The following is a 26,757-nucleotide window of genomic DNA, read 5'->3' as shown; positions in this document are numbered from 1 at the left end:
GTAGCAGCTACCTACCAATATGCAGGACAAGAAAATAAAATGAAAAGGAACTTTTACAACACATTTCTGAGAAATGCCTAGTTCTCTCTGCTGGTCGATATGTCATTACACTGCCATCCATTAGCAACTGAAATATTATATTTTCATTTTTGATGTATATAGATATTAAGGGAATGATATTCTTGTGGGACTTGTGGTAGTGATGGTGATTGTAATGATGTTGGTGATGGTCATTTAATGTGTCCCGAGACTGTTATTGTATCTTATAGCATAGAAAATAAGTCTGTGAGGCTTCAAGAACATTATCATTTAGACAGAAAAGAACATCAGTAGGTGAGTAAAGAAAGGATAGAAATGGCTAAGCGAAGACCAATAAAAGGAAAGAGACCAAAGGAAGTGAGGACAGAGTACAAACACTTAAGAATGAAATGCTAAAATAAAAGCAAATTAATGGAGGAAGATGTAAAAAGCCTAATAGGGGAGTAAATAATCAAATCAGGGGTAATTTTTAAAAATGAGTGAGAGTAAGGACCCACTACCGCAAGGAAAAAGCAAAAATATTAAATACCATTATTTTCAGTTGCTGCTGCTACATTTTATAAAAATTGGTCATTGGCATTTATCATGGTCATTGACATCATAGCTTTTACGGTCTGTATATTTTGTCAGTGCATCTAAACCCTCCAAAGAAGGCAATGTGGTCAGTGTCTGTACAAATTAGTCATCTTATGTTGTGATTGTTAAATATTTTGAATATCATCAACGTTTAAAATAATGCTTTTATAACATAATGGGAAAACAGATGCAATTGGTTGCTGAAGTGATTGATGTCAGATTTCAGAGATGGATGGAATTACCTAGAAGGGATCCTTTAATCCCACTACAATCTTCTTTCCAAAGGCAGAGTCTGAAACTAGAGAAGTAAAAGTACATGCCTCCACCACACAACCAGTGAATGGCAGAGCCTGGTTTCAAATACAGCTGTCTGAGTTCAAGCCCAGGGCTCTTTAAACTAGATTACACACAGCACATTTTTCTAAATGTGCATCCCCAAAAGATCTGTCGTTCCCCAGCATTGTTTTTGTAAAGAAGGGAGTTTGAAAGCTTGACTAATTAATTAGTGGCTATCTTCTGTGAGTCTGACATAATTGTACATGTTCTCTATGTAGAGAAAAAAGTTGCAATATATATGTTTTTTAATCCAGCCATTGTCAGTAGCCCTAGTCTCCTTATTCCTATCATTTGAAGAGACCGTTGTGCTTTAAGACTTCGCCGTGAGCACTGCTTTCCTGCTTGCCCTCTGCAGATACTGTTCATAGTTCACTGCACCCACTGTGTTTAGAAATGGTGGCTGTGCTGAACTTGAGCACTCCTTTTCAGCTGCCTGTGGTTTCACCACTTCTTAATATGTTAAATTTAATTAGGCTGTGGTTGCTAGCCCCTTGCTTTTTTGCTTGCCATTCTGTCGGTTAATGTTTCCCTTGTATAGGTCAGAAGGCATAGGGGGAGGGGAGAAAATGGGGAAAGGGTGGCCAGATTCAGGTCAAGCTGTCTAACCAAACGGTAGCTGATTCTACTACTGACTCAGTCTCTGTTTCCCAGCCTCTGTAGTACCAAGAGACCTTTGCAGTAATGGAAACATTTCTTCTTTCACTCTTGTGCACTGCCGTCCCTGACTTCATGCAGAGAAACATGAGGGGCAAAATAATTGTAAGCATTACAGCCTTTCACTCTAATGACCTTGACTCTGCACTGGGATAAATGTCTAATTACCAAGAATTCAGCACAGACCACATTAGCAAGGCTGATGTTTGCTTTGCACACAGACCAACATCTGTTGTATCTTTGTAGTAAGGGCTGTTGGTTAGGGGAGCTGAATCCTGCTGTTCTCTTAAAATGCACGTTTTAAACAGAAGGTGCTCTTATAACATTTTGGTCTTGAGAGTTATTGCATCATAGGTTCAGGCAAAAGACTTGTAGCCCCCAAGAAACTGAGTAACTGGTTAGATTTTGAATCTAACCCATAAACTAACCCTAAAAATCAGAATCCTTTCCCTAAATAAACCTTAAAAATCAGAATGCATTTTGCTATTTTGGACATTATGATGAGCAGTCAGAGTTGACCACGTGGCAGTCTTCTCACCACTCATGGTCACTACATAGAAACGGCTTCCAAAGGGTGTCATTGTGATTGATTTTAGAAACTATGTAGACACAAACCTCTATTTTTCTTTTTTCTCCTGAACTCTGAGTGGGTAAGAAGTCTGTTTTCTACGAAGCATTAGCATCTTCCCTTAATTTCAGTTTGTTAGTTTGTAATATAAATGATAGGAAACAAAGAATTTCATGTGCCTTTTCCTTTGGAGATACCACAGCAATTTAATCAATTGTTTTCCATTAACATTTTTCTGGTTAATGTGAACAGTATAATCAAGTGTAACGTCAATTTGGGTTCAAACTATTTCTGTTTGGGGAACCATTTTCTAGTTTGCCACAGTATTGTAGAACAGGTTACCTAATTACCTAAATTATTCAGATCCTGAGCTTAGGAACCAGACCGCCTGGTTTCAAACCTCAGCTCCTCTACTTACTGCCTGCGACCTTGGGCAAGTTAGTTAAGCCATCTGTGCCTCTCTTTTTCACATCTGCAAAATGAAAAAATTAATAGAAATACTTTCCAGGATTCTGTGTGGAATAGATGAATTTATATAAGTGAGGCACTCAGAATAGGGCCTGACACAAACTCAGTGCCATTTGCTGTTCTTACTACTATTTTGAAGTAGGCTTTCTAAAGTGTTAAGGCCACACTCTATAGTTACAATAAATACCTAGAGAAGAATTTAGATTAAGTCTTGTACTCTGCTTTTATATTGCTTCTAATCTTTAATAGTAAATATCAACATACATTTAAGGATCTAATCAACTAAGTGCTTTGCCTCTGTGTAAGAATTATGGTTTATTTTTATCAGGACACTAGCAAAATACAGATTTTCTGTTCTTTTCCGATCTTTCAGGATGTTTTGTTCTTGGAAAAGATTCTAAAGAGTTTTTTTTTTTTTTCCTTCAAGAAAGAATATGCTAATTGATTAAAGACTTGATGTCCAACTTTTAATGGAAATCACCACAAATACATTTTTAAAAGCTATACCTGGATATTATAGTATGCAGTATAATATATTCTGAGAATTACACATCACATTAGGGTATCACAATTCTCAGTCACACAAAGTGTAAATCTTCCTGGAAATTAGGTGAAAAATACACTGTGAGGGTCAGAAGCCTCAGAAAAGACTGCCTGAAAGGGGCTGTAACCAGAGATTTCTCTTCTCCAGGACATTTTCTCCCTGCTTCAGCCATACCTTATAATGGGCTTCTAGGGCTTCTTTAGAATCCATGAGGATGCACACCGATATATACATAATATACATGTATCATGGGCTATAAGTGAATGTTGTTGTAGAATTGTTTTAGGCCAAAGTGTGTTTGTTTTGAAAATAGCTCCCTATGTCTAGTTATTTAGATATCATCATCATTCATTCAAATTGCTTCCATTCTATATGAAAACTATTCTTTAGGATAGTACCTGTTTATCAAATGCAAAGTACCAATGACTTTTTTTGGCCTACTATCATCTTTCTCAAGCTCACGGTAACTTGATAATATCTGTCTTGAAATTTGTATCCCTCCTGCTTTTTATAACGCTGTGGTCTCCTGGATCTCTTCCTATAATTTTAAAGGCTTATTGTCTTTTGTTTTTTCTTCTCTGACTTCTTCCTTCTGCTCCCCAAAAGGTAGAGTGCCCAACGTTTTGTTTCAAGTTCCCTGTATGTCTAGGAATTTGACCCAAATAATAGAAGGGCTTATATTCATAATTTGGGCTGGTACCGAGAATATAATTATGTTAGAGAAAAGTTGGAAAACGGAGATACAAAAGGATCATCACCCATAATCCTTTTCACAAAGGATAGTGTAATGATTTTAGGATGAATATGACAATGTAAAAATTCTGACATTTAGTTAACAATATAATTATATTTTGAGTAAATATTAAACCTTCATTTAAATTATGTTCCTTTTGAGGAAATTAAATTGGAATCCTTGTAAGATTTCTAGAATTTTGACTTTGATTCTGGTTGCAAATGCCCATTGGAGAAATTCTTTGTTGTTCAGAAGCCATCTTAGTCATACTAATCTAATGTCTCAGCTAAAAGATATAATAGTAGAAAAATTTGTATATAATGTTTTTATGGAAATGTATAGGACTTTTAAAATAGCATTTTCTCTTATATGATCACATTTACTCTCCCAAACTCTGGGAGGTAGTATTTTTTCATCCCCATTTAATGAAAGAGAAAATATAATAAAAAATCTCTGCTTATTAGTAAATGTGCAAAATGATTGTAATTTTTAATTACTAATAATACTGACAAGTCTTTTATACTATCTGATTATAAAAGTAATATTTGTTCATTACAGAAAATGTGGAAAATAAAGGAAAGTATAAAGAATAAAATAAAAATATTTCTTGGAATCCCAGAGTATAGGTGTAATCTCTAATAATTTTGTATATTTTCATTATCTTTCACATGTATTTTGACACCTGCATTTTAACAACAGCACTACAAGCATTTTCTACATGTCATTAATTATTCTTTAAAACATAATTAAATTCAAATTATGAATATAAACCCTTCTATTATTTAGGTCAAATCACAACATAATTTCTAAGAGCTACATAATATTATTTAATCACTTCCCTAATGATGGACATTTAGCCCATTTTCAGTTTCTCATTTTTTTAAATATTGATCAGACTTAAGTTTGTCTTCATTAAATCTCACCCTTTCCTTAAAGAAAAAATTGTAGAAGTTGAGTTATGAGTTAACAGATATAATTTTTTTAAGTTTCTTGATACAGACTGCCCAATTGATTTCCAGAAGAGATCTTAAAAATTTATAACCCCATCAGTAACACATGCAAGTCCCAATTTCAACTCACCTTTACCAATATAAAATATTCGTGTTTTTAAAAACTACTTTACCAACTGATAAGCAGGAAATGGCATATTTTTTGTTAATTTACATTTCTCTGATTACTAATTAAGGTGGATACTTTTTCAAATATTTAATGGCCATTCATATGAATTCATTCCATGTCAATTCTGAATAGTAGTATTAAAGAACTGTTTGCATTTTTAAGAATATTTAGTTGAATACATAAATTCTTATGAATGGTTGCTTTAAATTTTTCAAATGAGAACAATTTTATTTTGTATTTCATCTTAATTATGCTATATATTTTGTTCCAGTTTTACTAGGACTGTGTGCTGTAAAGCCAGTTATTTTGTTGTTGTTTTTTTTGTTGTTGTTGTTGTTGTTTGGTTTTTTTTTGTTTTGTTTTTTTTTGTGCGGTACACGGGCCTCTCACTGCTGTGGCCTCTCCCGTTGCGGAGCACAGGCTCTGGACGCGCAGGCTCAGCGGCCATGGCTCACGGGCCCAGCCGCTGCGCGGCATGTGGGATCTTCCCGGACCGGGGCACGAACCCGTGTCCCCTGTATCGGCAGGCGGGCTCTCAACCACTGCACCACCAGGGAAGCCCTGTTGTTGTTGTTTTAAACTCAAAACCCTTCTTAGGAATAACTCTTAAAATTGCTCCTTGCTCTCCATCCCCGCTGCCACTACCTTGGCTGAGGCTTTTATTATTTTCCCTGCCACCTGTCTCACTGCAGTCTGGTCTTTTCTCGCCATTACTGTCTTTCCCTAAAGCAAGGGTAGCATGCTGTTTCCCACTTTAATGATCTCTGCTCTATCACTGTTGTCACACCATAAAGCCTATATTCCTCAAAAGTAAGTAACAGTCTGATTATTCACAGTCTGGTCCTACATTCTTCTCCTACCTCTCAGCCTTATCTTTTCCTTTCTCCCTTTGATTCTTCCAATCCAGTTTTCAACTTTTCACCCCCATGCCAGTCATGATTCAACTCCACTGAAATTTTTACCATTTTCTCTACGTCATGGCCTCTGTAATACCATGACTTACACATGCTGTTCCCTTTGGATATATTTTCTTCAAATGGATAACTGCTTTTCTTCCTTTGAACTTGTATTTTTTATACTGTGAGTTGCAGCTTATTAAAAGGTTATAAAGTCAATTTAGTGGGCCAAGACTGGCATTCTGGGAATGGAATGGAATATAGTAGAAAACGTAAGAGTGTAAGTATTATTTTATGAAACTTATGTTTTAGCTGTGTGTGTGTATTGGTTTACAAAGTGAAATGTGTTTTTTGCTGTTGGTTGTTTTTTGAGGATTTTGAAATCTACTGAGCCACTGTTTAAGCACCCAGCTCATATTATTTTATCTATAAAGCCTTTCCTCTATTCCCAAGGGACAATTAATAACTTCCTTTTCTTTATCTACATACATAGCTATGTTTTTTAGAGTACTTGTCATTTTGAATGGGAGAAAAAAATCTTTATCTGTATAACGAACTTATCACTTTGAACTGGGGGAAATTTGTTTACAGATCTGTTTCACACGTGCCATGTGAGCTTCTTAAGTATAAGAACCTGTCTTAGTAGTATGGAATACAGCCCTTTGCAAAGAGATTCAGTGTAGATCTTCAATGAATGCTTGGCCAGATAAATGAATGAATGAACAAATGAATAAATTGATGCATAGACGACCTTGGCAGAGTTCGCTTCAGCTTCGTTTTCAAATGGGAATGTGACATGTAAAACCAGTTTGAAATATTTTTAGATACCTGCTACTTGGGAAGATTTTTTAAAGTAAATTAAATCTTTTTTGATATGCGGGTGCAGAATTGCTGTACAGATGACTGTAGAGGATTATTTGGTTGTAAGACAAATATACATGCACAAAAGAAGATTAGTCTTCAAGCTTTTTATCCATTGGAATCTGGGGTTCTGCCAGGTATTCAGCAGCTCCTTCAGTATGTCTCTTTATCACTATAGTAGCATCCATGAGCCACCATAACAACCAGTTTTTTAAAAAAAATTAAAAGAATCAGTCAGATAGCTAGCTATGTGTGTATACGGAGCCAGACGTCTGGTTATTTGGAAAAGTGGATGATCAGATATTTTTTCACTTCTTATATGGAATTTTTGAGTGTACTTACAGATTGCTTTCTACTAACTCAAATGACAATCCATAGTTTAACTCATCAGTGGTATACCTTTGTCATAACTAATAAAACAGTAAATGTCAATTAATCTCTCAGACCACCATGGCAAGCCCATACTTACTGATGGAATGAACATTGTGCCTGGAAATAAGTTGCTGCTGATTAAATGTTCACAGCCAGCCTTGGTTCTACCGTCTCCTGTAAAATGGGGCGTGGCCTACCTGCTTTACTTCTAATTCACAGAAACATTGAAGTGATTAGTTTGATACACGTGATATGCCTTTATCTCCTCATAGAATCATAGCATTTAGAAACATTAATTTTTCATCCAATAATGAAGTTAAAAGGAGTGAAATTGTCAAGTTCCTGAGAATATGGTCCTTGGAATCAGACAGATCTTGGTTTGAACCCCAATTCATGCTGTTACCTGCTCAGTCACCTTGGATAAAACTTTTTTAACTTCACTGAGCTTCCACTATCTATAAAATGAGGAATCAAAATACATAATTTCAGATATGTTGTAGGCATTATAGCATTAGATAATGTATAAACTAACTCCATGCCTGGCATATGGTACGTTGTCAAAATGGCTGATAATTTTATTGTTGTTGCTAGAAGTAAAGAGTTAGCTTGCCTCCAACATAAATGAACTATTTCTTTATCTTTGGGGTAAATCCTACCTTCCTGTCATTTTAGATATGAATAAAATTAGAACTCCTTGATCTTGGACTGGTCTCCTGACTGAGGAGATAATGACTTGCACTTCAGAGCTCCATTCAGCTCCCAGGTCCTTCCTTCTCAGTCTCTTTCTGGCTGTGCCTCAGGGATTTAAATTACTAAATGAACTTGCCTTTTGTCTTGTTCATCTCGTAGTGTTACGCAATTAAAAGAAAAAATCTTGACGATGCTGCTTCCCTCAGAAAGGCCACATCAAAAGGTAGAGTTCACCAAAAATAATACACACTTTTTCCGAAGACACAAACAGTTCCTTGAAAAGGATGTCATGCTGTAATTTGTTTTGTGAATTCTGCAAACCACAGAACATTTAGTTACAGTAAAGTTTGACCTTTCTTTTTCTTTCTTTTTATGCCTACAAAGCTCTATCTTCTCTCTCTCTTTTTTTTTTTTTTTTTTTTTTTTTTTGCGGTACGCGGGCCTCTCCTCTCACTGTTGTGGTCTCTCCCGTTGCGGAGCACAGGCTCCGGACGCGCAGGCTCAGCGGCCATGGCTCACGGGCCCAGCCGCTCTGCGGCATGTGGGATCTTCCCAGACCGGGGCACGAACCCGTGTCCCCTTAATCGGCAGGTGGACTCTCAACCACTGCGCCACCAGGGAAGCCCTATCTTCTCTTCTTTTGAGAAGAAATGTAAAGGCTAAAATTCTCTTCAAAGTGCGTGTGGTGTGTGTGTGTCTGTGTGTGTCTGTGTGTGTCTGTGTGTGTGTATTCTCAATTGGATTTTATTATAATACTGAGTTTAATGTCTAGCCAGGGTGCTTTGGCTTTATGTAATAATATTTTATGGAATGCAATCACTTGTGCAAAGACCAAAGAGAGGCTCATTTAAAACTTTACAAAAAAGAATATTCTGTGCTCATAGGGTGACGGGAAATGCAACATGTATAGTAAACCCCACATTGCACCCCACTGAAAGCAGAGAAATCCCTATGACTGATTTGATGGTAGTAAAATCTCTTTAGGGATTTTTTTGGTTAAAGAAAGTAATAGCAAGAAATGGGCACACAATTAAGTTTCCAAAGTGCACGTGTCACGAGCATCTCATTATCCCTCTGGAGGGGAAATTTACTATTGACTTAGGTAGACATTTTTCCTGCTATGAGCCCATTTTAAAAAAAAATCAGCATTTCCGAATTCTGTAAACAATTCTCTGCTATTTGAGTTATAAGAACATTTTACTGTCATTTGTGTTCTATTTTCATTATGGCAATATTTTACAACCACCAGGTTGCTATAGAAATGAAAATAAACAAAGGTTTGGAAAGATACATGTTGCAGGGGCTTGTTCTGCCTCCCTTGCCTGCGTATGTGGACTGTGTTCTCTCTGAATGGACTTCCTTCCTCAGTTATTCAGTTGGTCTTTACCTAAGGAACAAAGGTGAAAAATTTGTGTTCCGATATGTTTTTCCAAATTCTTTTTAAATTATTTTCATATCTTTTAAGAATAAATCGGTCTAAAAAAAGACAGATTAGAAAAAGGAAAGAAAAGAAAGAAAAGAAAGAAGGAAGAGAGGAAAGAAGGGAGGAGGGGAGGAAGAAAGGAGGGGAGAGAGTAAAGGAGTAATAAGGTAGGCAGATGTGAGAGAGAGTGTAAAGTCTGCTGTGGAATTAGCATCTTTGTAGGTGCCCACTTAACCATAAGGAAAAACCACATTCTACTTGTATAGCCACAGACAGTTTTGAAGGGATTCATGAAGGAATCAGTTATTGCAGTGCATTACCCTAGGGAAGATCCTAGTTCTTTCTGTTTGGGCTCAGCATTGGTTACCTGCGAGTGGGTACTTTGTTAATTGGAGAGTGGCACAGCAACTGTTCCTTTCCAGCCCTAGCTTTTACAAATTAGGAAGAACTGATTTACCAACACTTATAAAACTAAAGACATAAGACCATCTGTAAGTTACTGGACCCACATTTGGCATCATAATAAAATATTTCTTGAAAACCACTGTTGCAAAATTATAGCCACATTTTGGCATATTAAAATACATGGTATTTATATACTTTCATAAAATAATGACTAGAAAGGGACACATATAAACATATATACATTTCTTTCTATATTTCAAAGCAAAAGAATGTTCATTTTAATAAAATTTAAATATTAACTCTTAAATGACATCTAAAAACTCCAAACTAATTATGTCTCCTAATTCTGGTTTGTTAATTTTTCTAAACCAAATTTCAATATAGAGTTCAACAAAAGCAAATCTCTTAATTCTATTACCACTGTGTTTTTATATGGTAATTAGATAAGAATCACTTTATCCATTTTGATAGACTAGCAATCTTACAGTTTTTCCCAGCTTGCTATACTTGAGTATAGGATTTTTGCCTGGGAAGCTAGCATCTCTCCACATTCAAAGAAATACCAAATATAATGGTATAAATATAATAACATGACATTCATTGACAGTGTCCCAAACTAGGAAGAGCTACCATTGAGAAGGATATTTCTCTGAACTCTCAGCTCAGAGAAACATTGAGTAATATCTCTGAATTAGTCAAAACTATTACTGGTTCTATGACACATCTTAAGCAAGGAAAGTCCCTTAGTCCCTTAAAATACTCTTTTTTTTAACAGAATTCTAAAGTTAACATTGACATTTTAATGTACTAAAGCAATATAAACTTACTAAATGTCACATTTAAAACTGTAATTAAATGAATTAACTTTATGGACTAGGGATATATATATATAATTAGATATTATATACATATATGTGTATATATACACACACATATATATTTAGTTTGAATATATATACTTATATTTTCCTAGTTAGAATATATTGTGTGGTATTCTGATATACACACACACATTTAAATGAAGTAATATAATAAGATTTAGACCTATTACGCTAACTTTTGAAATGTGCTGTTTTTGAATAGTTTCCTTATTCTCATCAAGGATTCAGTCTTTTAAAAACACAGCATACTGTAATTAACATCTTATTGTAGCAAAATAATAATATAAACTCATTAGATGGCATATTTAGAACTCTAATCTCTTTAAAAGTACTACTTTTACAAAATTTAAAAAATTCCGCTCTAGGAATTTAGCTCATAAATACTTTGTTCTTGCTGTGAAGTAGTTTGCTCTCGACTGTAGAGTCCAGAGTCATCAAAGGAAAGACACACCTCAGAGTTGACCTGAAAAGATAAGGGCAGATAGGTTGATATGTAGCAAAGATTTTGATCAGAAAGGATGTTGAGCTTGAGAAAATGGTTTTTCTTTTCTTTTTTTTTTCAGTTTTATTGAGATACAATTGACATGTAACATTGTATAAATTTAAGGTGTATAGCATAATGTTTTGATATATGTATAAATTGCAAAATGATCACCACAATAAGATTAGTTCACATCCATCACCTCACATAGTTACAATTTTTCCCCCTTGTGATGTGAACCTTTGAGATCTATTCTCTTAGCAGCTATTAAATATTCAATACAGTATAGTCACCATGCTGTACATTATATCCTCAGAACTTTTTTATCTTATAGCTAGAAGTTTATACCTTTGGACCACCTTCACCCAAATACCTCACCCCCGCTCCCCCAACCCAGGCAGTGGTTTTTCTTATCAAATGCAAGAGAAAGAGAATAAGAAGGGGAAAAAGCATCACTTTGATGTAGTACCTCTGAGACATAACAAATCATGTGAGAGCTGCATTTGACTTTAGAGACCATTTAAGTGAATCTCCTCTCCCTGCCCACCCCTCCCCCTGCCCCTGTCATTTTACAGTTGAGGAAAATAATAGTTGAAGAAAGTTTACTAAGGTCATACAGTTAAGAGCAGTGCCAAGAATAGAAACTGGATGTCTTGAGTTGGAGTCTTTCTATGCACAACAGTTGAAGCCGAAGAATTCAATTTCAAGATGGCAGGCAGTAGAAAACATTGCAGAGTTTGGTCCCCTTCTTTGAAGGCTTTTGGAGAAACCTCATTTCAATATCTATTTGTGAAATGTACAGAAACTTCAGGAAGAATGAGAGACCAAGAAAACCTGAGCTGAAAGCACAAAAAAATCACAGGAACTATCATTTGACATTTCATTGAACACCTATTTATTGAATATCTAACACATGCTAGGCACTCTTCTATGTCCCTGGGGTACATCTGTGAACAAAGAGGCAAACAGTTTCTTCCCTTGGGGAGCTTGTGTCTAGTAGAGAGAATTAGACAATAAAATAAACAATAAACATAATAAGTAACTCATGTATCACTTTAGAAGGTAATAAGTGTTATGGGGGAAAAAAACAGAATAAAAGAGTTAGGAGTGACAGAGCTGGGGAATGTCTTAATGAGAAAATTATATATGAGCAAAGATTTGATTGAGGTGGGGGAGTTAGTCATCTGGGGAAAGAGCACTCCAGGCAGAGGCAAGAGCTACTGTTAACCCCGATGGCTGGAATGCGTCTAGCATATTTGTGAATAGAGTTCTGGCAGAGAGTGGTAAGAGATGGGCTCAGAGAGATGCTAGTCAGCCTCCTTGTGCAGAGACGTAGGTCATTTAAAAATACTTTTACCCTGAGAAATATGATGAGGACCTAATTAAGTATGTCAACCTGGCTGCCGTGTTGAAAGAATAGAGAGTGGGTTGGGGGACGTGGAGGTAATAGGGTACCTCTTAGGAGGCTGTACCTGTAATCCAGGTAAGAAATGTAGACCTAGGCCAGGGTAATGATAATGGAGGTGTTCAGATGTGGTAAGTTTCTGAATAGTTTGAAAGTGTAGACAACAGGATGTCCTGATGGGTTGAACATGGGTCTGAAAGAGAGAAAGGGAGCTGCCAAAGATGGAAAACCGAATCAATAAAGAAGAAGGAAGATGGTGCAAGAGAGAAAGGAACAAGTGTGTGTGTGTGTGTGTGTGTGTGTGTGTGTGTTGACTATGTGAGGAGATGGAGGGTGAAGGTTAAGGAAGAAGAGCAGGGCTTACTCTGGTTGGTGCTGGTGGAGAACACCAGTTATACCTGGTGTGTTTAGAGCTCCCAGCACTGACCCTCTTCCACAAATGCCCATGATAATCCCTTCCTTTGGTGCCTTCCCAGAAGGGCACTGGTCCAGTGGTGAGTGAGGCGCTGGGGGCCATCCTGAAGCCCAGCAACCACAACCGCTGCCCGGGATCTTTTTAGCAGCTGCTCTTTGATGTGCTGCCTTCACCACTTCTCCAAGCGTGAACTGTCATGAGGCGTTTTCCGTGGGAGCATCCTTTTACTGCACTTTGTACACAGACATGTACAGATGGATGAAAAAGCATGCATGCTCTAATGTGCATTTTAATTTTGTAAGAAAAATCTAAAAAGAAGTCCTTGTAGCATTTGAAAATGTTTGATTTTATAATCTGATGCTTTTAAGCAATGACCTACAATTAAACTATAAAGAAAAATGTAGGCTTGGATTTTCACCTATAATTCATATTTGCATGATTATAATGTGCCATTATAAATTATACAGGGGATCAGAATCTGCCACCTCAGAGGTCAAAAAGACCTCATCATTCTAAAGGACACTTTTAAATACTTTGCTTAATTGATGAGGACAGAAATAATATAAACCGGATCATGTCACTGTCCTGCTCAAAACTTTCTAGTTTCCCTTCTCATTCAAAACGAAATCCAAAGTCCTTAAAATGGCCTACAAGGCCCTACACGAACTAGCTTTATGTCACTTTTCTGGCCTCACTTCCAGCCATCTTTCCTTTTATTCACTTTGTGTCAGTCACAGTGACCTCCTTATGCCGACTTGAAGACACTGAAGACCCTCCCACTTCAGGTCCTGTGCACTCACTATTCCCACAGGGCAGTACTCTTCCCCCAGGATTCGCTTGCCCTTCTTCCTCACTTCATACAGTGCAGTGCTCTGTTCACTGTCCCCACCTGAGAGCATCCTTCTCTGTATACCCACATCTAAATGTGCACCACCTCCCCTGACTTTGTCTATGTTATTTTCCCTCTTAGTCCTTACTACACACTTGCTCATCTATTATCTGTACACTTTCTTCTCCATTAGTATGCAAATTCCTTGAAGGCAAGAGAGCAGAGACTTTGCTCTTAACCCTAGCCTTGCAACAGTGCCTGGCACATTGCAGGTGGTTGGTTAAGACTTGTTGAGTGAGGAAAGTGAATGGGATGACCTTCGTCATGCTTTTATACTGTGGTCTACTCCAGTTCTGGAAATACTGGACACCACCCTCCCTCAGCCCCTGGTTTCCTCAACATCAGGCTCTTCTGGTTCTGTTGCAGACAGGTAGGGCCTGGGATCTGGGATACACACTCCTCTGCTACTTCTACCTTATATACTCCACATGCTCCAGAAATATCAGACTGTTTTCACAAGCCTCCATGTCCTTTCAGATGTCCGTGCCTTTGTGCTTGCTAATCCATCTGCCTGAACTGTCCTCCCTAATTTTCCTTCCTGGCAACCTCTTACACTGGTGTCCGAATTCACTTTTCATGTCCCTTCTTTGGGTGAACTTTCTTCATGCTGCGTTCCTCCCTATTGGCTACCCACTGCCTTATGTCTCTTGGTACATTGTTTGTGCCTGAATTCGTAGCGCGCTATACTGCAAAGACATGTTTCCCCTCTGCGTTTCCTCCTAAGTTATGAACTCCTTGAGAGCAGAGCTTCGACTTATTCATATATATGAATCTGGGCACAAACCCAGGGCCTCTCACATAATAGGGGCTCAATAAATGACTTCTGAATGAATATAAAAATATTGTTGAGTAACTCTATAAGGTAAAATGCTTTGAAATGCTTTAAATTTTGAGTTGAAGGCTGTGGAACCGAGTTTTTTGTTTTCCTTAAAGCCACAGCAAAGCATGCTCCCCTGCACAGAGCATGCTGAAGGAGTGGGTAGCATAGCACACTGCTGACTCAGCACATGCCAAGGTGAGTCTTGGGAAATCACTAGTGGAGTTCTGTTTAGGCACAGCACATGACTCAGCGTCAGTGCCACCAGTTCTTTGGCCATTGACTAGAGATGAAATAAATCCAGAGATCTGATTCTAGCTGAGGAGGTTTTGAATTAGAATCACATTTCATGGAAAGAAATCCAGAATGGGATTCTTTTCTCCTTACTGTGTTTAGTGTCTAATCACATGATCTGTGTCTCCTTTTATTATTATTATTAGTAGTAGTAGTATTCTTGTCTCCATTTATTTTTATAAGCTCAATGTACTCTCTCTAGCATGAGTCTTACCTGGGGAGAGGACATGCAGTTACAGAGAAGGAAAGTTGCCTCCAAGGAGAGCATGATAATCTCCAGTGATCAGGTGAAGATGAGAAAGCATAGATGCCATTATTATTGCTTCAGTCATTTGTTTTCTTTCTTTTTTTCTAACATCTTTATTAGAGTATAATTGCTTTACCATGGTATGTTAGTTTCTGCTTTATAACAAAGTGAATCAGCTATACATATACCTATATCCCCATATCTCCTCCCTCTTTTTTTTTATACACACACACTGTATTTTATTTTTACAAGAGATAGACTGACGCCAAGCATTGTAAATGGATGACCACAACAAAAGCAACAATGATTGCAATTACCAAACATGAAACACTCTCATACTGTGTCATAATATTGACATTCAGTCCAGTAATCCTCCACTGTAACAGCTCCTTTACTTTGCAGTGAAAATTGATTTGTATATTTTTTGCCTCTGAGTCCTTGTGGGATTTTTTTTTTTTTTTTTGCAGCATGCTTTTTCCCACACATGAACATTTATTAAACATTTTGAGTATTATACACAATTTGCTTCTTTAATTTAGCAATTTTTGGCATTTTCCTGTCAGTACTTCATTCTTTTTAACTGTTGCAGATGTTACATTTTATAGAAATATTGGTTAGTTATTTCTTATTAATCAACATTTGGGCTGTTTCTAAGTTTGAAAAAAAAAGTTGCAACAAATACTCTTGGGTCCATATCTTTGTTCAGGATTAATTTATAGAAGTGGAAGTTCTGGGTCCAAACCCAGAATATTTTGAATTTTAATTGATATTGCTAACTTATACTCTAAAAAGGTTGTACCAATTTATAAGGCAGAAAATGCTATTTTTTTGGATACTTAATCTAAATCTTTGCTAACGTGATGGGTAAAACATGTTTTAATTTTCATTTTTTAATTCTGTGAAGTTTAGTTTCTAACTTACTAATTTTGGTTTCTAGCAATATTCATTCTCAATGTATCACCTCTTTGAATTTTTAATTTTAGCCATTATGTTTGATATTAGATTATTCTTTTTTGTAAAGAGCAGCCAATTCTTGTTCTATCATTGTAACATCCCATGCAACTTCAATGAAGATCAGGAACAAAGTTTCTTAAGGTCTCAAACCTTCTCCTTTAACCACCGAAAAGGTAGTCTCGTACCTGCCTCTTTACTATCCCTGTGGAATATCCTGGATTTTTCAACTTACTGACTCCTGGTCTGAGTGAAGAGAATTTTTTTCAGAAATGTGATATAAAGTAATTCCCAGTCCCTCTTTTGATCTAATTTAAATAACCGAATGCTAGCTCTTCTGTTTATAATCCATTTCTGACCTTTGGACCCATCTGCCTAGCTCCTAGCGCTATAGGCTCTGGTTTCAACTCATGCTACCAGGGCACTGTCCCACTTTGGGCTGTCTTGGTAGATATTCTACCCTAGGCAAGTGCTGGTCACCTATTCTTGACTCTTGATGGGCATTCAGGAAGTTACAGCAAGAAATGTTTCTGATGGTATGTTCAGATGGTATCTGATACAGTCTAGTTAAGATTAATGGGGAATAAAAGTACTTTGCTTAGAAATAATTATCCATAGATATAAAGTCAACAAAAGTCTCTACAACAAAAAATACATAATTTTTCTGGGGGAGGAGGAGGCTTGAAATAGATCAGAAAACACTTTCACATTAATTGTTCTTTTCATATACTTCAAATTTGTACTTAATGCCTTTCTCCTCCTGGACATCAGAAGGAACACCTGGATATTTTATATTTTTCCAAATCAATTTCTGGGAAAAAATGTGTCACTTTCAAATTCCTGCATGATCCTTGTCACAAATAGTCTAAGATGGCCTGGCTTGTTCATGGCTTCCTTATAAACAGAACTGACTCCCACTATCCAGACCATGTCCACTGTATTTGTTAATTCTGGTTGCTCAATAAGTTTTAAGCACCATCCAGACTTTTGGCAAGAAAATGAGCTCCCTATGGAGGTTCCTTGAGTTCTCTACTGAGAACTATATTAATTCTGTCCTTTAATGGTCGATTCTTCTCTGGAATGGAGAACCAAGTTTTCCTACCCATAATCACCAAATTCTGTTTACCTTCTACTGAAGAGGTTGTGGTCATTCGTTGGAAATACCTGTATTCATTCCTGAGCGGGGGCCAGGGCAGGTCCCCGTTCTTGCCGATGCCCATGTTCTGGGACACAGTGACGATGCAGTTTAGCGGACAAACCATGATAGCGGCAGAAAACATTTCCCGGATTTTTTTTTTTTTAATTCAAACAGAAAGTCACAAGAATTATAATCATCCTCATCAGTTCATTCAGTCCCATGTAATTAATGGTTTTTTTCATCTTGATCTTTTGTTAGCACTTTTATGAGTTCATCAGTTTTCCATTAGAGTTCGGAAAATGCTTATTCATTCAATTCAGCAGTATAGTCAGTTACCAGAAACCTGTACCTGTCAGAGTCTTTTCCTTGAATTCCTTGAGATGAAACCCTGTTATAGGAGCATATTTGCAAAAGCATCACAGTACGCCCAGAACTGTCTGTAAATGACAAAAGACTTAAAAATGACCACGGTTAAAGATTTGATGAAAGCTCATAATAATGCAATTGACAAAGAAATTTAGTTATTTCTGAGATATACATTTTAAAGTAATAACTAGAATTATGACATAACATTATACCAGAAAATATAAGATTTTTAGAAATTTCATGTAATGTCTGAAACATTTATATTAACATATTTCCATACAAATAACCCAAAGAAAGTTTAGTATTAGTTGTTTCTTTTGTTTGTTTTTTTATACTGCAGGTTCTTATTAGTCATCCATTTTGTACACATCAGTGTATACATGTCAATCCCAATCGCCCGATTCATCACACCAGCATCCCCACCACACCACGACTTTCCCCCCTTGGTGTCCATATGTTTGTTCTCTACATCTGTGCCTCAACTTCTGCCCTGCAAACTGGTTCATCTGTACCATTTTCTAGGTTCCACATACATGTGTTAATATACGATGTTTGTTTTTCTCTTTCTAACTTACTTCACTCTGTATGCCAGTCTCTAGATCCATGCACGTCTCAACAAATGACTCAATTTCGTTCCTTTTTATGGCCGAGTAATATTCCGTTGTATATATGTACCAAAACTTCTTTATCTGTTTGTCGATGGGCATTTAGGTGGCTTCCATGACCTGGCTATTGTAAATAGTGCTGCAATGAACATTGGGATGCATGTGTCTTTTTGAATTATGGTTTTCTCTGGGTATATGCCCAGTAGTGGGATTGCTGGATCATATGGTAATTCTATTTTTAATTTTTTCAGGACCCTCCATACTGTTCTCCATAGTGGCTGTATCAATTTACATTCCCACCAACAGTGCAAGAGAGTTCCCTTTTCTCCACACCCTCTCCAGCATTTGTTGTTTGTAGATTTTCTGTTGATGCCCATTCTGATTGGTGTGAGGTGATACCTCATTGTAGTTTTGATTTGCATTTCTCTAATAATTAGTGATGTTGAGCAGCTTTTCATGTGCTTCTTGGCCATCTGTATGTCTTCTTTGGAGAAATGTCTATTTAGGTCTTCTGACCATTTGTGGATTGAGTTGTTTGTTTCTTTAATATTGAGCTGCATGAGCTGTTTCTATATTTAGGAGATTAATCCTTTGCCATTGATTCATTTGCAAATATTTTCTCCCATTCTGAGGGTTGTCTTTTCGTCTTGTTTATGGTTTCCTTTGCTGTGCAAAAGCTTTGAAGTTTCATTGGGTCCCATTTGTTTATTTTTGTTTTTATTTCCATTACTCTAGGAGGTGGATCACAAAAGATCTTGCTATGATTTATGTCAAACAGTGTTCTTCCTATGTTTTCCTCTAAGAGTTTTATAGTGTCCAGTCTTACATTTAGGTCTCAAATCCATTTTGAGTTTATTTTTGTGTATGATGTTAGGGAGTGTTCACATTTCATTCTTTTACATGTAGCTGTCCAGTTTTCCCAGCACCACTTATTGAAGAGACTGTCTTTTCTCCATTGTATATCCTTGCCTCCTTTGTCATAGATTAGTTGACCATACGTGCCTGGGTTTATCTCTGGGCTTTCTATCTTGTTCCATTGATCTATGTTTCTGTTTTTGTGCCAGTACCATATTGTCTTGATTACTGTAGCTTTGTAGTATAGTCTGAAGTCAGGGAGTATGATTCCCCAGCTCTGTTTTTTTTCCCTCAAGACTACTTTGGCTATTTGGGGTCTTTTGTGTCTCCATACAAATTTTAAGATGATTTGTTCTAGTTCCATAAAAAATGCCATTGGTAATTTGATAGGGATTGCATTGAATCTGTAGATTGCTTTGGGTAGTAGAGTCATTTTCACAATTTTGATTCTTCCAATCCAAGAACGTGGTATATCTCTCCATCTGTTGGTATCATCTTTAATTTCTTTCATCAGTGTCTTATAGTTTTCTGCATACAGGTCTTTTGTCTCCCTAGGTAGGTTTATTCCTAGGTATTTTATTCTTTTTGTTGCAGTGGTAAATGGGAGTGTTTCCATAATTTCTCTTTCAGATTTTTCATCATTAGTGTAATAGGAATGCAAGAGATTTCTGTGCATTAATTTTGTATCCTGCAGCATTACCAAATTCATTGATTAGCTCTAGTAGTTTCCTGGTGGCATTTTTAGGATTCTCTATGTATAGTATCATGTCATCTGCAAACAGTGACAGCTTTACTTGTTCTTTTCCAATTTGTATTCCTTTTATTTCTTTTTCTTCTGTGATTGCCGTGACTAGGACTTCCAAAACTATGTTGAATAACAGTGGTGAGAGTGGACATCCTTGTCTCATTCCTGATCTTAGAGGAAATGCTTTCACTTTTTCACCATTGAGAATGATGTTTGCTCTGGGTTTGTCGTATGCGGCCTTTATTATGTTGAGGTAGGGTCCCTCTCTGCCCACTTTCTGGAGAGTTTTTATCATAAATGGGTGTTGAATTTTGTCAAAAGCTTTTTCTGCATCTATTGAGATTATCATATGTTTTTTATTCTTCAGTTCGTTACTATGGTGTATCACATTGATTGATTTGTGTATATTGAAGAATCCTTGCATCCCTGGGATAAATCCCACTTGGTCGTGGTGTATGATCCTTTTAATATGTTGTTGGATTCTGTTTGCTAGTTTGTTGAGGATTTTTGCATCTATATTTATCAGTGATATTGGTCTGTAATTTTCTTTTTTTGTAGTATCTTTGTCTGGTTTTGGTATCAGGATGATGGTGGCCTCATAGAATGAGTTTGGGAGTGTTCCTTCCTCTGCAATTTTTTGGAAGAGTTTGAGAAGGATGGGTGTTAGCTCTTCTCCAAATGTTTCATAGAATTCACCTGTGAAGTCATCTGGTCCTGGACTTTTGTTTGTTGGAAGATTTTTAATCACAGTTTCAATATCATTACTTTTGAATGGTCTGTTCATATTTTCTGTTTCTTCCTGGTTCAATTGTGGAAGTTTATACCTTTCTAAGAATTTGTCCATTTCTTCCAGGTTGTCCTTTTTTTTTTGGCATAGAGTTGCTTGTAGTAGTCTCTTAGGATGCTTTGTATTTCTGCGGTGTCTCTTGTAACTTCTTGTTTTTCATCATCTAATTTCATTTCTAATTTTGATTTGAATCCTCTCCCTCTTTTTCTTGATGAGTCTGGCTAATGGTTTATCAATTTTGTTTATCTTCTCAAAGAACCAGCTTTTAGTTTTATTGATCTTTGCTATCATTTTCTTTGTTTCTATTTCATTTATTTCTGCTCTGATCTTTATGATTTCTTTCCTTCTGCTAACTTTGGGTTTGTTTGTTCTTCTTTCTCTAGTTCCTTTAGGTTTAAGGTGAGATTGTTTACTTGAGATTTTTCTTGTTTCTTGAGGTAGGCTTGAACTCCCTCTTAGAACAGCTTTTGCTGCATCCCATAGGTTTTGGATCATTGTGTTTTCATTGTCATTTGTCTCTAGGTATTTTTTGATTTTCTCTTTGATTTCTTCAGTGACCTCTTGGTTATTTAGTAACACATTGTTTAGCCTCCATGTGTTTCTGTTTTTTATGTTTTTTTCCCTGTAATCGATTTCTAAACTCATAGCGTTGTGGTCAGAAAAGATACTTGATATGATTTCAGTTTTCTTAAATTTAGTGAGGCTTGATTTGTGACCCAAGATGTGGTCTATCCTGGAGAATGTTCCATGCGCACTTAAGAAGAAAGTGCAATCTGCTGTTTTCAGATGGAATGTCCTATAAATATCAATTAAATCTATCTGGTCTATTGTGTCATTTAAAGCTTGTGTTTCCTTATTTATTTTCATTTTGGATGATCTGTCCATTGGTGTAAATGAGGTGTTAAAGTCCCACACTATTCGTGTGTTACTGTCAATTTCCTCTTTTAGAGCTGTTAGCAGTTGCCTTATGTATTGAGGTGCTCCTATGTGGGGTGCATATATATTTAAAATTGTCATATCTTCTTCTTGGATTGATCCCTTGATCATTATGTAGTGTCCTTCCTTGTCTCTTGTAACATTCTTTATTTTAAAGTCTATTTTCTCTGATATGAATATGGCTACTCCAGCTTTCTTTTGATTTCCATTTGCATGGAATATCTTTTTCCATCCCCTCACTTTCAGTCTGAATGTGTCCCTAGGTCTGAGGTGGGTCTCTTATAGACAGCATATATATGGGTCTTGTTTTTGTATCCATTCAGCAAGCCTGTGTCTTTTGGTTGGAGCACTTAATCCATTCATGTTTAAGGTGATTATCGATATGTATGTTCCTATGACCATTTTCTTAATTCTTTTGGGTTTGTTTTTGTAGGTCCTTTTCTTCTCTTGTGTTTCCCACTTAGAGAAGTTCCTTTAGCATTCATTGTAGAGCTGGTTTCGTGGTGCTGAATTCTCTTAGCTTTTGCTTGTCTGTAAAGCTTTTGATTTCTCCATCCAAGCTGAATGAGGTCCTTGCCAGGAAGAGTAATCTTGGTTGTATGTTCTTCCCTTTCTTCACTTTAAGTCTATCATGCCACTCCCTTCTGACTTATAGTGTTTCTGCTGAGAAATCAGCTGTTAACCTTATGGGAATTCCCTTGTATGTTATTTGTCATTTTTCCCTTGCTGCTTTCAATAATTTTTCTTTGTCTTTAATTTTTGCCAGTTTGATTATTCTGTGTCTTGGTGTGTTTCTCCTTGGATTTATTCTGTATGGGACTTGCTGCGCTTCCTGGACTTGGTTGGCTATTTCCTTTTCCATGTTAGGGAAGTTTTTGACTATAATCTCTTCAAATATTTTCTTTGGTCCTTTCTCTCTCTCTTCTCCTTCTGGGACCCCTATAATGCAAATATTGTTGAATTTAATCTTGTCCCAGAGGTCTCTTAGGCTGTCTTCATTTCTTTTCATTCTTTTTTCTATATTCTGTTCCGCAGCAGTGAATTCCACCATTCTGTCTTCCAGGTCACTTATCCATTCTTCTGCCTCATTTATTCTGCTGTTGATTCCTTCTAGTGTAGTTTTCATTTCAGTTATTGTATTGTTCATCTCTGTTTGTTTGTTCTTTAATTCTTCTAAGCCTTTGTTAAACATTTCTTGCATCTTCTCGATCTTTGCCTCCATTCTTTTTCCGAGGTCCTGGATCCTCTTCATTACCGTTATTCTGAATTCTTTTTCTGGAAGATTGCCTATCTCCGCTTCATTTAGTTGTTTTTCTGGGGTTTTGTCTTGTTCCTTCACCTGGTATATAGCCCTCTGCTTTTTCATCTTATCTATCATTCTTTGAATGTGGTTTTTGTTCCACAGGCTGCAGGATTGTAGTTCTTCTTGCTTCTGCTGTCTGCCCCCTGGTGGATGAGGCTATCTAAGAGGCTTGATGGGAGGGACTGGTGGTGGGTAGAGCTGGCTGTTGCTCTGGTGGGCAGAGCTCAGTAAAACTTTAATCCACTTGACTGATGATGGGTGGGGCTGGGTTCCCTCCCTGTTGGTTGTTTGGCCTGAGGCAACCCAACACTGGAGCCTTCCTGGGCTCTTTGGTGGGGCTAATGATGGACTCTGGGAGGGCTCACACTAAGGAGTACTTCCCAGAACTTCTGCTGCCTGTGTCCTTGTCCCCACGGTGAGACAGAGCCATTCCCCGCCTCTGCAGGAGACCCTCCAACACTAGCAGGTAGGTCCTGTTCATTCTCCCCTGGGGTCATTGCTCCTTCCCCTGGGTCCCGTGCACACTACTTAGTGTGTGCCCTCCAAGAGTGGAGTCTCTGTTCCCCCCAGTCCTGTAGAAGTCCCGCAATCAATTCCCACTAGGCTTCAACGTCTGATTCTCTAGGAATTCTTCCTCCCGTTGCCGGACCCCCGGTTGGGAAGCCTGACATGGGGCTCAGAACCTTCACTCCAGTGGGTGAACTTCTGTGGTATAAGTGTTCGCCAGTCTGTGAGTCACCCACCCACCAGTTATGGGATTTGATTTTACTGTGATTGCGCCTCTCCTACCATCTCATTGTGGCTTCTTTGCCTTTTATGGGGCTATCTTTTTTGTTGAGTTCCAGTGTCTTCCTGTCGATGATTGTCCAGCAGCTAGTTGTGATTGTCCAGTCATTTGTTTTCTAGCAAAGAAATACATGTACAAATCCTCAGTGGGCCCTCTTTATCATTTTCCTATGATATATATACTACTTTGGTCCTATGCCTGTCTATTTCTTTGTTTTACTTCCTTGCTTTGTAGAAGTACATTCCCAAGTGAATTATTCAGAAAGAGTACGTTGAAATTAAACTTCTGAGTCCTTACATGTCTTAAAGTATGTTTAACATACTTTAATCCTAGTATGTAATGGCTAGAAGTAGAATTAAAGATTAAAACTAATTTTCCCAGGCTTCCCTGGTGGCGTGGTGGTTGAGAGTCTGCCTGCTGATGCAGGGGACACGGGTTCGTGCCCCAGTCTGGGAAGATCCCACATGCTGTGGAGCGGCTGGGCCCGTGAGCCATGGCCGCTGAGCCTGCGCATCCGGAGCTTGTGATTCGCAACGGGAGAGGCCACAACAGTGAGAGGCCCGCGTACCGCAAAAAATAAAAAATAATTTTCCCTCAGAATGTAAGGACATTCAGTGTTTCTGATTAGGAGTTTAATGCCAATCTCATTCTTCATCTCTTTTTGAGGATAACTTTTTTTTAAGGATCTCTGGGGATTTGAAGTTTCATGAGAATATGTCTAAGTGTGTATATGTTGTTATACGTAGAGTTTGGCAGTGGTTAGACTTATCAAATCTGGAGACTTGAGTCATTCTTCAGTTCCTAAAATTATCTCCTGCTACTAGTTGAAAATTTTCTTCTCTCTCTTTCTCAGCATTCTCACGGACCCTATTATTCGAATACAAGACTTCTATATTGATCATTTATGTCTGTTTTCCCACTTGTCATTATATATTTTATCTGCTTCCTTTTATAAGGGACTACTTCAATTTTTACTTTTTCAGATACCTTACTAATTTATGCAATTGCAGTTTTATCTTTAAGTGCTTCCCTTGTTCTTTAATTGTTCTTTTTCATAACAGCATATCTGCGTTTTAGATAAAATGTTTTCTTGAATCTCTTTGAGATTATTATTTCTGTTCCTGAACTATCTCTGTTTTGTCCAGAGTTGTTTATGTTTATTTTAAACTTGTTTTTCTTCATAATATTATGTCTCCTTGTATATGCTGGGATATTCCTAATTTGCCATTGATATTCATGAAAGTAGTAACTGGTATCAGTTTTCCCTGTGGTTGTGTAAATGGGTCAACTGGGAGCTCTGTGTCAGCCACTGTGGGTTAGAGTGTATGGACCGTCAAATCCCACTTAGGGTTAGCATTCCAGAAGATGGCTCATGGTCTCTGTATCTTCCTAAATGACTGTACATGGGGGACAGTATCCACATTAGAGGGCTTGGCTTTCTCCAGACACATCCTTTTCTTAAGAAAGAATCATCTGAATGTTTTCCCTGGGTTGCTGGCATAGAGGAAAGGTAATTAAGGTGTTGAGCTATAGTCCTGGCCTCCTTAACCAGCTAACATTTTAAAATTTCTTGTTTTCAGTCCTGCCTCTTTTTCCTTCACCATACCTGTTTCTTCAGTGGGGTTCCTTTGGGTAGAGTGTCTCCCATCTCTTCTGTGGTAGCCTTCTTTTTGTTTCATTCTTTTAATATGCACCTTTTCTGGAATTTCCCTTTTCTGGAAGTTTACTTAAAATATCTGTTTGTTGACAACTCTCACATCCTCACTTTTTGTTATACATCTATTCACTTTTTTGGATTCTGATACTTGGTAGCATTTTATTTTAAAATACTATTGGACTTAACAGAAGAGTTATAAGAATAGCACAGAGTTCCTGTATGCCCTACACCCAGCTTCCCCTAATGTTAATACTTACATAACCACAGCACAATTATCAAAATTAAGAAATTAATATTTGTATAATACTGTTAGCTAAGCTACAGATTTTATATGGAACCGAAGTTTTCCCATGAATGTCCTTTTTCTGTTCCAGTATCCAATCCAGAGCCTTACGTTGCACTTAGATGTCATGTCTCCTTAGTCTCCTCCAACCTGTAGCAAGTCCTTAGTCTTTCCTGACCATGACTTTTAAAGTGTACTGGTCAGTTTATTTTGTAAATATCCCTCAATTTGGGTTTGTTTGATATTTTCTCATTATTAGATTTGAGGTTGTATGTTTTTAGCAAGAATACTACAGAACTGATCTGACTATCTTAGGGAGTAGTGAGGTTAATATGTCTTATCACTAGAGATGTAAACCTTGATCACTTTATTACGACAATATCTTGGTCAAGTGCTTATTTTCTATTTCCGTCATTTCTTCTATACTTATTAGTTGAAAGTTTTCCTTAGGCAGAGCTATTTCTTCTTTTCTGTATTTATTCTATTATTTTTTAATCTCTGTAAGGATTCTTAGATACTTACTTGACTCTATGGCTTATAATCCAGTACTATCATTGTTTATTTTGCTCCTCAGATTGTCACAGCTTTGGACATTGGGAGCTCTTTCACCTTGCCTTATATGCCCTACTGACATGCCCCTATCTCTTTGAGCCTTTCATTGTTTTCTGTCACCAGAAGATATTCCAGAAATACTTTGTATTTTCCCTGACACAGGCCTGGAATCAATCACTTCTCCAGGGATCCCTGGATCCTTTTTTGTTGTTGTTTTTAACATTTTTATTGGAGTATAATTGCTTTACAATGGTGTGTTAGTTTCTGCTTTATAACAAAGTGATTCAGTTATACATATACATATACCCCCATATGTCTTCCCTCTTGCATCTCCCTCCCTCCCACCCTCCGTATCCCACCCTTCTAGCTGGTCACAAAGCACTAAACTGATCTCTGTATGCTATGCGACTGCTTCGCACTAGCTATCCATTTTACATTTGGTAGTGTATATATGTGCATATACACACTAGAACTCTCTCACTTTGTCCCAGCTTATCCGTCGCCCTCTGCGTGTCCTCAAGTCCATTCTCTAGTAGTTCTGCATCTTTATTCCCATCTTGCCCCTACGTTCTTCATGACCTTTTTTTTTTTTTTTAAGATTCCATATATATGTGTTAGCATACAGTATTTGTTTTTCTCTCTCTGACTTACTTCACTCTGTATGACAAACTCGAGGTCC

At 37.3% G+C, this 26,757-nt stretch overlaps 1 protein-coding gene and 1 pseudogene across 2 annotated transcripts in view; one reads left to right on the top strand and one right to left on the bottom strand.

Moving 5' to 3' along the window:
- Positions 1 to 26,757, top strand: part of HDAC9 (histone deacetylase 9) — a 1,064,374-nt gene that overhangs the window by 887,262 nt on the left and 150,355 nt on the right. The gene's annotated exons all lie outside the window — the stretch shown is intronic.
- Positions 16,774 to 17,473, bottom strand: LOC307191599 (dihydrofolate reductase-like; annotated as a pseudogene). The gene has a single exon. The product of its transcript is annotated as a dihydrofolate reductase-like (transcript).

The sequence above is a fragment of the Stenella coeruleoalba genome, assembly GCF_951394435.1.
Source record: "Stenella coeruleoalba genome assembly, chromosome: 9".
NCBI lineage: Eukaryota > Metazoa > Chordata > Mammalia > Artiodactyla > Delphinidae > Stenella > Stenella coeruleoalba.
Note: the sequence above shows the minus strand (reverse complement) of the source record. Positions and strands in the feature narration are given on the sequence as shown.